Source organism: Scyliorhinus torazame, chromosome 29, assembly GCF_047496885.1.
Source record: "Scyliorhinus torazame isolate Kashiwa2021f chromosome 29, sScyTor2.1, whole genome shotgun sequence".
NCBI lineage: Eukaryota > Metazoa > Chordata > Chondrichthyes > Carcharhiniformes > Scyliorhinidae > Scyliorhinus > Scyliorhinus torazame.
This window is the reverse complement of record NC_092735.1, coordinates 4,447,762-4,463,477: the sequence shown is the minus strand read 5'-3', so window position 1 is coordinate 4,463,477 and position 15,716 is coordinate 4,447,762.

The following is a 15,716-nucleotide window of genomic DNA, read 5'->3' as shown; positions in this document are numbered from 1 at the left end:
CAAGTTCAGCCGGTCCGGCGCCCGGATCGTGCGCTGCGACCGCCGAAGCGCTGGTGTTGCAGCCGCTTCAGGTGGCTGGGGAAGTGGGTCCGGTGCAGCCCCAGGGGTGGACTCCGGGAGCGGCTCTTCCTGAGCTTCATTCCTGCGGTCTGGTGTGCCGGGTGGAAGGGAGCGCGGGAGCCCAATGGACGCGGGGCGCTGGGCATGGGAGAAAGAGCGGGGTACAGCGCGGGGCGTACTGCGGACGTAGTGGTGGCGGAGCCTGCGGGCGCAGGGTCTCGGAGGGAGACAGTATCCTGTCGACCATCGGGGTGCTCAACATGTGCGTAGTGCGGGTTTGAGTGCAGGAGCTGGACCCTCTCTACCAGGGGATCGGTCTTATGAGTCCGAACGTGTTTCCGGAGGAGAACCGGACCCGGTGACATCAGCCAGGGTGGGAGCGAGGCCCCTGAGGTAGCCCCCCTGGGGAAAATAAACAAGCGATCATGAGGGGTCTGGTTTGTGGCCGTGCAAAGGAGGGACCTAATGGCATGGAGCGCATCGGGGAGGACTTCCTGCCAGTGGGGAACCGGGAGATTCCTGGGCCATAGGGTCAGTAGAACGGTCTTCCAGACTGTCGCCTTCTCCCTCTCCCCCTGGCCGTTTCCCCTGGGGTTATAACTGGTCGTCCTGCTCGAGGCGATGCCTTTACTGAGCAGGTCCTGACGCCGTTCGTCGCTCAGGAACGACGAGCCCCTGTCGCTGTGGACGTAGTTGGGGAAACCAAACAGGGTGAAGACACTGTGCAGGGCTCTGATAACAGTGGGGGTGGTCATACCGGGGCACGGGATGGCAAACGGGAAACGGGAGAACTCATCAATAATATTGAGAAAGTAGGTATTGTGATTATTCGAGGGGAGGGGCCCTTTGAATCGATACTGAGGCGTTCAAAGGGCCGGGATGCCTTCACCAGGTGGGCCTTATCTGCTCGAAAGAAACGCGGTTTGGCAGTCCCTGGTTATAGCTTTGACCTCCTCGGTGGAGGAGGGCAGGTTGCGGGCCTTGATATAATGGGCGAGCCGGGTGACCCCCAGGTGGCAGAGATCGTCGTGGATAGCCCGTAGTCGGTCCTCTTGCGCACCGGCGCATGTGCCGCGGGACAGGGCATCTGGAGACTCGTTGAGCTTCCCAGGTCGATATACTATATCGTAATTATAGGTGGAGAGTTCGATTCTCCACCTCAAGATCTTTTCGTTCTTGATTTTGCCCCGCTGCGTATTGTCGAACATGAAGCCTACTGATCGTTGGTCAGTGACGAGGGTAAACCTCCCAGCGAGGTAGTGCTGTGGTAGTCTGTGTAGAGGTATTACGGTACCTGGTAATGCTGGAACACCATTGGTAGATATTGTATGTTTCCTATTGGTCAAGCTGTATGGTAGCTCCGCCTTGCAAGGTGGGGTATAAGGACCAGTGCCGCCCCTGCAGCCTTCATTCTGTACCTGAGCTGCTGGGGGAAACATCTAGCTTATTAAAGCCTTCAGTTGGACTACAACCTCGCTTTATTGGTCATTGATTGTGCATCAATTTAATAAGGTAGATTTAAAAGGATGGAGCTCCGAATCAAGCCGGAGTGTCTGCAACTCAGCCCCCACGCGGCAAACTCAGCGGCAACCTTCAAGCACTGGCTGGCGTGTTTTAACGGATATCTCGGGACGGCCGAAATCACACCCACGGGAGAACAGAAAATGCAAGTCCTGCACTCGAGGGTGAGCCTGGAAATCTACACCCTCATCGAGGACGCGGACGACTTCGATGCAGCAATAGAGCTGCTAAAAGGACATTATATTTGCCCGGTAAACCAGGTCTACGCCCGACATCTGCTAGCAACGAGGCGACAAATCCCTGGGGAATCGCTGGAAGAATTCTACTGTGCGCTCCTGTTGTTGGGGAGAAACTGCAACTGCCCGCAAGTTTGGTGAGAGACCACACAGAACTCTTGATCCGGGACGCATTCGTGGCAGGTATGCTGTCTTCCCAAATCTGCCAGCGATTGCTGGAAAAAGACAACCTAGGCCTCAAGGAGGCACGGGGCCTTGCAGGTTCCCTGGACGTGGCCTCCAGAAACGCCCGCGCTTACGTTCCCGACCGCGCGGCAGCCCCCTGGGCAGCGTGGAACCCCTCCGCAGCTGACCCCGAGACATCCCCCATCCCCCCACAAGCCTGCGCTGCAAGGCGGCCTGGTAATCCCGGGGAGGCCCTGCTGCTACTTTTGCGGGCAGGCCAAGAAACCCCGCCAGCGCTGCCCAGCCCGCGCATCCACCTGCAAGGGATGCGGTAAAAAGGACCACTTCGTGGTGGTATGCCAGGCCCGTGCGGTCGCCGCGGTTTCCAGCGGCGAATGCGGACTGCCACCACAAACCTCTCCACGTTCCCCGTGAGGCCAGCGGGCGCCGCCATCTTCCTACTCCAGGGCCACATACGGCCCCCGGGTGCCGCCATCTTGTCCCGCGGATGCCATGTTAGATGGACGGGCGCCGCCATTTTGTGCACCCCCCAGCCATGTGCGACCAATGGGAGCCGCCATCTTGGATGGACTCCCAGGACCCCAGCTTGGCTGACCACACACTGCCCGAAGAGAACACTCAACTGCCGCGATTAGCCTCGGTGACTCTGGACCAGTCCCGGCCTCGAACACTCTCAACTGCTACAATGACTGTATTTATCAATGGGCAGGAGACGTCCTGCCTAATCGACTCTGGGAGCACGGAGAGCTTCATACACCCCGACACGGTAAGGCGCTGTTCTCTCCTCGTCCACCCGGTTAATCAAAAAATCTCCCTGGCCTCCGGTTCCCATTCAGTGGAGATAAAGGGATTTTGTGTAGCAAACCTCACAGTCCAGGGAAGGGAGTTTAAAAATTACCGCCTCTACGTCTGTCCCCACCTCTGCGTGGCCACACTCCTAGGTTTGGACTTCCAGTGTAATCTCCAAAGTCTAACTTTCAAATTCGGCGACCCTATACCCCCCCTTACTGTCTGTGGCCTCGCGACCCTTAAGGTCGACCCGCCTTTCCTGTTTGCGAACCTCACCCCGGATTGCAAACCCGTCGCCACCAGGAGGAGACGCTACAGTGCCCAGGACCGGATCTTTATCAGGTCAGAGGTCCAAAGGCTGCTGAAGGAAGGGATCATTGAAGTGAGCAACAGTCCCTGGAGAGCTCAGGTAGTGGTGGTAAAGACCGGGGAGAAGCATAGGATGGTCATCGACTATAGCCAGACCATCAACAGGTTTACGCAGCTGGACGCGTACCCTCACCCCCGCATATCCAACCTGGTAAACAGGATCGCGCATTACAAGGTCTTCTCCACGGTGGATCTCAAGTCCGCCTACCACCAGCTCCCCATCCGCACTAGTGACCGCAAATACACTGCCTTCGAGGCAGACGGGCGGCTCTATCACTTCTTAAGGGTTCCCTTCGGTGTCACCAACGGGGTCTCGGTCTTCCAGCGCAAGATGGACCGAATGGTTGACTGGTACGGTTTACGGGCAACATTCCCGTATCTCGATAATGTCACCATCTGCGGCCACAACCAGCAGGACCACGACTCCAACCTCCGAAAATTCCTCCAGACCGCAAAGATCCTTAACCTTACATACAACAAGGATAAATGCGTGTTTAGCACCGACCGCCTAGCCATCCTCGGCTACGTAGTGCGAAATGGAGTTATAGGCCGAGACCCTGAACGCCTCAGCATGGACTTCAAAGGCCCCCTCCCCTCCACCGACCGCAACACGTACTTCCTGAACGTGATTGATGAGTACTCCCGGTTCCCATTCGCCATCCCCTGCCCCGACATGACCGCAACCACCGTCATCAAGGCCCTCCATAGCATCTTTGCACTGTTCGGGTTCCCCGCTTACATGCATAATGACAGGGGGTCCTCCTTTATGAGCGAGGAACTGCATCAATTCCTGCTCAGCAAGGGCATCGCTTCCAGCAGGACGACCAGTTACAACCCCCGGGGTAATGGACAGGTAGAGAGGGAGAACGGAACAGTCTGGAAGACCGTCCTACTGGGCCTATGGTCCAGGAACCTCCCAGTCTCCCGCTGACAGGAAGTCCTCCCGGATGCCCTCCACTCCATCCGGTCACTGCTTTGTACCACACCCAACCAAACACCTCACGAACGTCTCCTTGTCTTCCCCAGGAAGTCCTCCTCTGGGACCTCGCCCCCGACCTGGCTGGCAGCTCCCGGACCCATCCTGCTCTGAAAACACGTGCGGGCGCACAAGTCAGACCCGTTGGTCGAGAGGGTCCATCTTCTCCACGCTAACCCCCAGTACGCCTACGTGGCGTACCCCGACGGCCTATAGGATACGGTCTCCCTACGAGACCTGGCGCCCGTCGGAGCCCCACGCACACCCCAGCCACCAGTCCCCACCCTCCCTCCCACCAGTGCACCTTACAGGAGGGTCGGTCCTTCCGCCGGCCCCGTCTAGCCCCCCCCCCCCCCCCCCCCCCACCCACCGATGCACCCCGCAGACGCTCCCTTCCCAGGTCAACTGTTTTCCCCCCAGTGCCGCCTAGGGCTGTCGAAGCTGCCACAGAAATCGAGGCCACGCTCCCGGAGTCACAGACGCCCGAGTCTCCACCAGACACCACCGAAGCTTCGACGATCACAGGATGATCAGGGCCCCCGATCGACTGATTGCTTCATTTTAAAGTGTATAGTTAATTATGAATCATAAATTGTAAATAGTAAATAGAATTGTAAATAGTTACAAAACGCTGTACGGAGGTATTACGGTACATCCATAACTATAATTTCTACCACGTTACCATGTTGTAAAATCAGGCCACCACCCCCGCCTCACCGCGCTTGCCAGGGACTGTGACCACCAGGATGTGACAGGTGAAACCCATATGAACCTGCACATCAGAGATGCTTTCGTGTCTGGCATCCGCTCGACCCACATCTGGCAGCGGCTGCTCGAAAACGGGGCAAAAGACCTCCAGGACACGCTAACGCTCGCCTCCTCGCTGGAGGTGGTCCGACATAATTTGGGTACGTACCCCGCGGACTCTACGAGCCCCCCTTGGACTTCCTCAGACTCAGCTATGTTACAGGCCTGCGCCACGCGGCGACCCGCTCACCATGGGGGCACACCGTGCTACTTCTGCGGGCAGGGCCAGCATCCATGCCCACGCTGCCCAGCCCGCTCCGCGATCTGCAGCGACTGCGGGAAGAAGGGGCATTTTGCGAGGTCTGCCTGGCCAGACCCAGGGGCCAGAAGAACAAAGAACAGCCGGTCAGAAAATCAGGCTCTCAGGCCCGCAGGCCTCGCAATGCAGCTGCGCATCGACCCGACACGCCCCCTTCTGACGCGTCATCAGTCTCGTGCGAATCATGGGAGCGGCCATCTTGTCGGTGGCCATCTTCTTGACCCGACACGCGCAGCCGGCGGCGGTGGCCATTTTACGAGTCCGACTCGGCTGAGGACTCGGACTACCCGCCAGTGGGTGCGACCACCCTCGACCAAACTCGGTCAAAACATCTGCAAAATTCGATGATGAAGGTCCAAGTCAACGGGCGCGACACTGCATGCCTCTTCGACTCCGGGAGCACGGAGAGCTTTATCCATCCAGAAACGGTAAGGCGCTGCTCCCTACGCACCCATCCCGTATCCCAAACCATAGCCCTCGCCTCCGGGTCCCACTCGGTACAAATCACGGGGTACTGTATCGCGGATCTCTCGATCCAGGGTGCCAAATACACCCGTTTCAAATTTTATATCCTTCCCCACCTCGGTGCCCCCCTGCTGCTCGGACTGGATTTCCAGTGCAGCCACCGAAGCCTGACACTGAAGTTCGGCGGACCCTTGCCCCCCCTCACGGTGTGCTGCCTTGCAACACTGAAAGTCGCACCCCCCTCGCTATTCGCTAACCTCACTCCCGACTGTAAGCCCGTCGCCACCAGGAGCCGGCGCTACAGTGCCTAAGATATGGCTTTTATCAAGTCAGAGGTCCAGCGTTTACTGGGAGAGGGGGTCATCGAGGCTAGCAACAGCCCTTGGAGAGCACAAGTGGTGGTAGTCCGGTCCGGGGAGAAGAAACGGATGGTCGTGGATTATAGCCAGACCATAAACTGCTTCACGCAGCCATTGTGGAGGCTGTAAGGCGCTGGAGCCACTACCTCGCCGGTAGGAGGTTTACCCTCGTCACCGACCAGCGGTCGGTCGCCGATATGTTCGATAACATGCAACGGGGCAAAATAAAAAGCGATAAAATTTTGAGGTGGAGGATCGAACTCTCCACCTACTCGTACAATATCAAGTATCGTCCAGGGGAGCTCAACGAGCCCCCAGATGCCCTGTCCCGCGGCACATGCGCCAACGCGCAGGAGGATCGCCTGCGGGCCATCCACAATGACCTCTGCCACCCGGGGGTTACCCGGCTCGTCCATTTCATCAAGTCCCGCAACCTACCTTACTCAACCAAGGAGGTCAAGGCCATGGTCAGGGCCTGCCAGGTCTGTGCGGAGTGCAAACCGCACTTCTATCGGCCAGACAAGGTGCGGCTCGTGAAGGCCTCGGGCCCCTTTGAGCGACTGAGCGTGAACTTCAAGGGGCCCCCCCACGTCCACCAATCGTAATGCCTATTTCCTCACCGTGATCGATGAGTTCTCCCATTTCCCATTCGCCATTCCCTGCCCCGACATGACCTCAGCCACCGTGATTAAGGCACTGCACAGCACCTTCACCCTGTTCGGTTTCCCCGCTTATATCCACAGCGACCGGGGTACATCGTTCATGAGCGATGAACTGCGTCAGTATCTGCTCAGCAAAGGCATCGCCTCGAACAGAACGACCAGTTATAACCCACGGGGAAACGGGCAGGTGGAGAGGGAGAACGCGACCGTGTGGAAGGCTGTCCTTCTGGCCCTGCGGTCGAGAAATCTCCCAACCACCCGCTGGCAGGAGGTCCTACCCGATGCCCTACACTCCATTAGGTCACTCCTCTGCACGGCAAAGAATGAGACCCCTCACAACCGATTGTTTCTCTTCCCCAGGAAGTCTACCTCCGGGGTCTCGCTTCCACCTTGGTTGACGGCTCCGGGACCTGTTCTTCTCTGGAGACACACGAGGAGCCATAAAACGGACCCTCTGGTCGAGAAGGTCTGACTGCTCCACGCCAACCCCAGTTACGCCTACGCCGAGTACCCTGACGGCAGGCAAGAGATGGCTTCCCTCCGGGATCTGGCACCCGCTGGATCCCCCACTACAGATGCCCCTTCCCGCGCCGCTCCCCTGCAGGACCCGGCACCCCCTACAACACCCCCCCTCCCGGCCCCACTCCCCATTAGTGGGCACCTACCGCATGCGCCCCCTAGCGCCCCCCCCTCTGCACACCCGCCGGCGCCGGCACCGCTACCCCCGGCCCCGCCTAGTCCCCCTGCACCCCGTAACCCTTACCCGACCCGGACCAAGGCTCCGACTGCCGTGCTCCATGACGTACCCTCAACCAAGACGCCCGGGACTGCCACACCACCGCCCGAACTGAGGAGGTCGATGAGGACGATCCGGCCGCCGAGACGGATGGACCTATGATGGCACTTCACCCCCGCCGGACTCTTTTTTTTTAAACAGGGGGTGAATGTGATGAACGGTTACTGTAACACCCTTGTCATCATGTAAGGTGATGTCCCCTTTAAGACCGGGCTTGGAACCCTGGGGGACTCCGCCTCTGGCTCCGCCCACCTGGGAGTCGTATATAAGGGGCCGCCTTGTGGGCGGCACCCAGTAAGCACCCGTCTCGGCACCAGACTAGTTCTTATCTTATTAAAGCCTTCGTTCCCTTTTGCACTCCAAGCGTCGTTATTGAGGGTACCACAAGCAGCTTACCAGATCCGGGTGGATGAAACTCTCGGTGCTCCCGGAGTCGAACAGGCAAGGTGTCTCGCACCCGTTAACCCGGACGGCCATCATTGAGCTCTTGAGGTGCTTGGGTCGCGACTGGTCCAAGGTGACTGCGCTGAGTTGAGGGTAACCGGCGGCGTGGTCGACTGTGCTGGGGCGGCCCCCTGGTGACTGTCCGAGCAGGTCGTACGCGTCGAGCAGCGTAGCAGATGGTGTCCAAGATGGCGGCCCCAATGGATCGCTCGTGGCTGGCCGCGTGGAGGAGGATGCCAAAATGGCGGCCCCCGTGAGTCGCACGTGCTGTGCTGTGCGGAGTTGGCTGCCACATTGCGAGGTCTGCGGGCCTGAGAGTCGGTAGTCCGGGTCTGAGCGTTCGCGTGCTGAGGCTTGGCGAGGCCGACCTTGGCGAAGTGCCCTTTTCGGCCGCACCTGTTGCAGTGCGCGTTGCGGGCCGGGCAGTGCTGTCGAGGGTGTTGAGGCTGGCCACAAAAATAACAAGGCAACCCCCCATGCTGAGGATCCTGCCCACCACATTCGTCAAGTACTTTACGAAACCTTCCCACTTGTAAATGGCACAAACTGCGATTTAAAATTCAGGATTAACGGAGAGAAGAGCCTCAACATAGTAATCATCTTTATTAGTGTCACAAGTAGGCTTAAATTAACAGGGGCAGCACGGTAGCATTGTGGCTAGCACAATTGCTTCACAGCTCCAGGGTCCCAGGTTCGATTCCGGCTTGGGTCACTGTCTGTGCGGAGTCTGCACGTCCCCCCCGTGTCTGCGTGGGTTTCCTCCGGGTGCTCCGGTTTCCTCCCACAGTCCAAAGATGTGCAGGTTAGGTGGATTGGCCTTGATAAATTGCCCTGTAGTGTCCAAAATTGCCCTTAGTGTTGGGTGGGGTTACTGGGTTATGGGGTTATGGGGATAGGGTGGAGGTGTTGACCTTGGGTAGGGTGCTCTTTCCAAGAGCCGGTGCAGACTCGATGGGCCGAATGGCCTCCTTCTGCACTGTAAATTCTATGATAATCTATGAAAACACTGCAATGTAGTTACTGTGAAAAGCCCCTAGTCGCCACATTCCGGCGCCTGTTCGGGTACACCGAGGGAGAATTCCGAATGGCCAATTAAGCCAACAAGCACGTCTTTCGGGACTTGTTGGAGGAAACCGGAGCACCCGGAGGAAACCCACGCACACACTGGAGAAGGTGCAGACTCTGTTCAGTGCAATAGAGATGGGGCTTGTAAATGCCTTATTTTCATTACAAAGGAAATGAGATCTGGGTTACATTTATAGCTGTTTCATCATTTTGCCATTCACCTCAAAGCTTCTTTACGATACATAGAAGAACGTCTTGAAATTTCACAACAGGCTCCTCCTGACACCGAGTCCGGCAGATGTGAACCCACCCAGGTTTCACAATCTCAATCCAATCTCCACCGCACCACCACCCACCAGATCACTCGGGGAACATTAGTGTTACTGCGCGAGGTGGATGTGGTGGGACCCTGAGCAAAAACCACAAACTCAGAGGCCACTGGGCAAAGTAGCTGAGTCTGTTGGTGGATTAATTCAGAGAGAGATGGAGATGAACAGGCTGCAGTGGCTCCTATTGGTGTGGGCGAATTGTAAGTATTTTATCAGCCGCTGGTCAAATTGGTTAGCCATTGGTATTTCTCTCATTTTCTCATCCATCCCTTCTTCTTCTGCCCGAAAGCAGATTCAATTTCCCTCTCCGTCACTGGGTGGGCGGCAAGGCAGGTGCAGAACCCACTCCAGCCGGAATGGGGATCGAACCCCCTTCCTGTCAGCACGAATCTGATACACGTGAGCCAGCCCGCTCTCCCGTCAGTGTGAGCTGCGATGGTAACACCCACTTTTCCAGCCATGTTGTAATCCGGAGCTAAGGAGGGTGATGGTAGAAGCTCCAACATTCTTCCCATCCCATTGGCTGACCAGGAATCTCTCCCTCTCCTACCGCCAGCCATTGGTGTGAGTTTGGAAAGATTTTGCAGGTTGAGTGTTAACCTGTTTGGCCGCGTTATGAACCCACATTCCTTGGACATCGAGTCCTGGGGTGGGACTTGAACCTGCGACACTGCCCACTGGGCCACAGGAACTCCTAACCTTACCCTGGGCACACTCACGCTTCCCATAAATTATTCTGATTTGTGCAACCCAAGACTAGATGGGTTATTAAAAAGATGGACAGGAACTGGAGCCATGTGGCATATTTCAGGTGTTAACATGTATCGTCCGAGCTTCATTTGGTGTTCCCAATGCAGGTGGTTGCAGTATGGCTGGGATATCATGGATAAAAGTGCCTTCTGGAGAGACAGTGACCCTACAAAGCAAACTACAGGGCAGATCAAATATGTTCTATTGGTTTCAACAACTTCCTGGCCAAGCTCCAACTGCAGTGCTGTACCATTTTGGGACGGACAGAAAGAGGGTCTACTATAATGGCTTCACCTCCCGGTTCTCGCCTTCGTTTAACTCCACCACCCACAGCTGTCAGCTAAGGATTGAAAATGTCGGCGCTGCGGATGCTGGAATCTATTACTGTGCCGTTAGAGTGCACGGAGAGATGAAGTTTGGGGCAGGAGCCGCCCTGATAGTTGCAGGTAAGGATCACCCACTATCCTATTGACAGGAGACTTTCTGAATGGTGAGGATCTAGAAACAGTGAATGTGCAAAGAGACTTGGGGAGGGGGTGAGGGTTTGTTGGGGGGCGGGGGGGGGGGGGGGGGGGGGGGGGTACAGGTAAAATGCTGCTTCATTTGTACAAAACCCTGGTTGGACCTACATCTGGAGATACCGTAAACAGCCCTGGACTCCACATCTTAGGAAGGAAACATTGGTCTTGGAGGGAGTGCAGTGTAGATTCACCAGGACTGCGAGGGTTACATCACAAAGAACGCTGACTCAAACAAAGGCTGTATTCCCTGGAATTGAGATGATAAGCGCAGTACGGTATCACAGTGGTTAGCACTGTTGCTCCACAGCTCCAGGGTCCCAGGTTCGATTCCCGGCTTGGGTGACTGTCTGTGCGGAGTCTGCACGTTCTCCCCGTGTCTGCGTGGGTTTCCTCCGGGTGCTCGAGTCTGTTCCGCGGTTCAGTAAGATCGCGGCTGACCTGATTGTAACCTCAACCCCAAATTCCTGCCGACCCCCGGTAACCTTTCACCCCCCCCCCACCCCCCCCCCCCCCCCCCCCCCCCCCCTTGCTTATCGAGAATCCATCCAGCTCTAATCACAGATCCCAATGAGTCCCGACCAATGTTACTGCTCAACTCCAGCTGGAGTGGAACCGATTTAAAACTGACAGCTTGGAACCTCAGTGAGTGGTGCACAGTGAATATTCCTGGGCTAATATTACACGTAACAGCTTCAACGGCAAAGGGTTTAAAAAAAAATATCTCGTCATAGAATTAGGGGGGAAAAAAAGGTGCGAAACTGTGGAGTGTCTAAATACAGATACTCTGAGACGCGGTCGGCTTTCAACTTTCAACAAAAGTATCTTCGAACAAGTTACGTGGGGGGTTAATTACGCACCAATTTCCCAACCACGTCGGCTTAAATTTAAGCATTCCTTCCCTTTCACAATGAAACAGCTGTAAACTGTGTTTAGTCCCACCAGGGCAATATTCTTTGCCTCTCGGTTGTGGTGCTGTGATGTTTCTGTCGACAATAGGCTCAGATTCCAGAATACAAAGAACAAAGAACAAAGAAAAGTACAGCACAGGAACAGGCCCTTCAGCCCTCCAAGCCTGTGCCCATGATGCTGCCCTAACTAAAGAAAAACCCTGCTGCCCTCACTCAGTCCGTATCCCTCTATTTCCTCCCTATTCATGGACCCATCCAGATGCCTCGTAAATGTTGCTAATGTGTTTCCACCACATCCTCTGGCAGCGCGTTCCAGGCACCCACCACTCTCTGTCTGATTAACGTACCCCGCACATCTCCCTTAAACTTTCCCCCTCTCACCTTGAACCAGTGCCCCCTTGTAATTCCAACCTTGGAAAAAGCCTCTGACTATCACCCTGTCTATGCCTCCCATAATTTTGTAGATCTGTAACAGGTCTCTCCTCACCATGGTGATATCCTGTTGGCTTCTCATTGGGTGTGTCTGGGACTGTGTATTATTACAGATGCACCATAGAAAGCATCCTATCGGGCTGCATCGCAGCCTGGCATGGCAACTGCTCGGCCCAGGACCGCAAGAAACCTCAGAGAGTGGTGAACACTGCCCAGTCCATCACATGAACCTGCCTCCCATCCATTGACTCTGTTTATACCTCCCGCTGCCTGGGGAAAGCGGGCAGCATAATCAAAGATCCCTCCCACCCGGCTTACTCACCCTCCCAACCTCGTCCCTCAGGCAGGAGATACAAAAGTCTGAGAACACGCAATAACAGATTCCAAAACAGCTTCTTCCCCGCTGTTACCAGACTCCTGAATGACCCTCTAATGGACTGAACTGAACTCTCCACGCATCTTCTCTACTGAGTAGTTCTACACTCCGTATGCTTCACCCGATCGATACCTGTGTATTTACATTGTGTATTTATTGTATGCCCTATGTATTTTCATGTATGGAATGATCTGTCTGGACTGAACGCAGAACCATACTTTTCACTGTACCTCGGTACACGTGACAAATCTAAATCCAACCCAAATCCATTCCCCCCCTGTCTGTCTGCACGTCCCCAAGGCATTGCTCAGAACTCCAGGCTGCCTCCTTTTCGAAAAATTCTTTAAACGACATTTAATGCAGTTAAAGATGATGCAAATGTTGAAATGCCAAATATTGAAATGATACGCCAACAGTCTAGTCGGTAGCAGTTTCCCCAAATCTTTGCCGTCCATCATTACAGCGACAGAATTCCCTGACACTGAATTGGAATTTATTTCCACCCAGTGATCTAACGTAACTGAGAATTGTTTTGTTAAACTCTGAGGTCTATCCTCTGTGGTTTATCTCTGTTCGCTGTGTACGTGTTGCGTTGTTTCACATTGACAAGCTCGGTGCAAAGAGCATTCAAAGAAAATGAGCAATTTTGTAAACTTAACAGCAGGGATGAACCACGATGGGCGGGATTCTCCGTCCCGCCGCCCCCGTTTTCCGGGACGGCGCGCCCCCGCCGGCAAAGGGATTCTCCATCCCTGCACCGGCCAATGGGATTTCCCATTGTGGGCACCCCCACTCCGTCGGGAAATCCACGGGCGTGAGTGTGCTACTGGCGAAACGCATTGCTTTTGACAGAATCACAGAATAACACAGCACAGATGAGGCCCTTCGGCCCATCAAGTCTGTACCGATGCATTAAAAATCTCTGACCTGCCGACCTAATCCCATTGGCCAGCACTTGGCCCACAGCCTGGAATGTTGGGACGTGCCAAGTGCTCATCCGGGTACTTTTTAAAGGATGTGAGGCGACCCCCCCCCCCTCCCAGGCAGCACGTTCCAGACCCTCACCACCCTCAAAGAAGAAAGAACAAAGAAATGTACAGCACAGGAACAGGCCCTTCGGCCCTCCAAGCCCGTGGCGACCATACTGCCCGACTAAACTACAATCTTCTACACTTCCTGGGTCCGTATCCTTCTATTCCCATCCTATTCTGAGCAAAAAGGTTTTCCTCAAACTCCCCCTCCTGCCCCTGACCTTGAACTTGTGACCCCCTCGTAACTGACCCTTCAACTCAGGGGAACAGCTGCTCCCCATCCACCCTGTCCATGCCCCTCAGAATCTTGTCCACCTCGATCAGGTCGCCCCTCAGTCTTCTCTGCTCCAGCGAAAACAACCCAAGCCCCAACCTCTCTTCATAACTTAAATGTTCCGTCCCAGGCACCATTCTGGTGAATCTCCTCTGCACCCCCTCCAGTGCAATCACATCCTTCCTATAAAGTAGAACATAGAACATTACAGCGCAGTACAGGCCCTTCGGCCCTCGATGTTGCACCGGCCTGTGAAACCACTCTAAAGCCCATCGACACTATTCCCTTAGCGTCCATATGTCTATCCAATGACCATTTGAATGTCCTTAGTGTTGGCGAGTCCACTACTGTTGCAGGCAGGGCATTCCACGCCCTTACTACTCTCTGAGTAAAGAACCTACCTCTGACATCTGTCCTATATCTATCTCCCCTCAATTTAAAGCTATGTCCCCTCGTGCTAGACATCACCATCCGAGGAGAAAGGCTCTCACTGTCCACCCTATCCAATCCTCTGATCATCTTGTATGCCTCAATTAAGTCACCTCTTAACCTCCTCTCTAACGAAAACAGCCTCAAGTCCCTCAGCCTTTCCTCATAAGATCTTCCCTCCATACCAGGCAACATAATGTGGCGACCAGAATCGCACACAGTGCTCCAGCTGCGGCCTCGCCAAAGTTCTAAACAACTCCGACATGACCTCCCTGCTTTTGTAATCTATGTCCCGATTAATAAAGGCAAGAAATTCAGGCAGTGGTTTGAGGCTCTTTACTCTTAAGGGTTTATCTTTCTATGATTCTATGATTCTATGATCATTTTGTAATCGTTGTGTTCTTAACTGTTGTGTTCTTCTCCAGTCTGTCAATTCTATTCTGGAAATCATCTGATTAAGGATTTCAGATGGTGGAATTGTAGAAATTTGCATAACGGTGACTGGAAGCTGTTGGAGAGTGTCAGACAGTTTATAAAATAAACTTAAACCTATCATTGGGAAAATCCTCGGGTCTGTTATAAAGGATGTAACAGCAGAGCATTTTGAAGTACACGATATGATCAAACAGAGTCAGCATGGCTTCATGAAGGTGAAATCGTGCCTGACGAATTTATTAGAATTCTTTGAGGTGGTAATGAGCAGGATCGATAAAGGGGGAACCAATAAATATAAATTTCCACAAAGCCTTCGATAAGGTGCCACACAAAAGGCTACTTAATAAGATAAGAGCCCATGGTGTTGGGGGATAGTATATTAGCATGGATACCGGATAGTCGAACTGGTCGAAGACAGAGGGTTGGAATAAAAGGGGCATTTTCAGGAGGTCCATTACAATTTGAAAGTCATTTAAAAGGCAATTCGTAGACAATTCGAAGCTTTCAGAGAATTACAGACATTATCTTTTTTGCTTAGGCAGACAGATCGAAAGTAACTTTTAAAAGGTCAAAGTCTGGCAATGAAACATGAAGAGAGAGAGAGAGAGCTAAACTTCAGCTGAACTCAAAGTCATAAAAATACACGACATCACTGACAGAGACTAACACCCCAGAAAATACAACACAACACAACATGGAATGCACTGCCTGTGGAAGTAGTTGAGTCGGAAACATTAGGGACCTTCAAGCAGCTATTGGATAGGTACATGGATTACGGTAAAATGATATAGTGTAGATTTATTTGTTCTTAAGGGCAGCACGGTAGCATTGTGGATAGCACAATTGCTTCACAGCTCCAGGGTCCCAGGTTCGATTCCGGCTTGGGTCGCTGTCTGTGCGGAGTCTGCGCGTCCTCCCCGTGTCTGCGTGGGTTTCCTCCGGGTGCTCCGGTTTCCTCCCACAGTCCAAAGATGTGCAGGTTAGGTGGATTGGCCGTGATAAATTGCCCTTAGTGTCCAAAATTGCCCTTAGTGTTGGGTGGAGGTGTTGACTATGGGTAGGGTGCTCTTTCCAAGAGCCGGTGCAGACTCAATGGGCCGAATGGCCTCCTTCTGCACTGTAAATTCACTGATAATCTATGATTAATCTAGGACAAAGGTTCGGCACAATATCGTGGGCCGAAGGGCCTGTTCTGTGCTGTATTTTTCTATGTCCTATGTTCTATGTTCTATGTCAG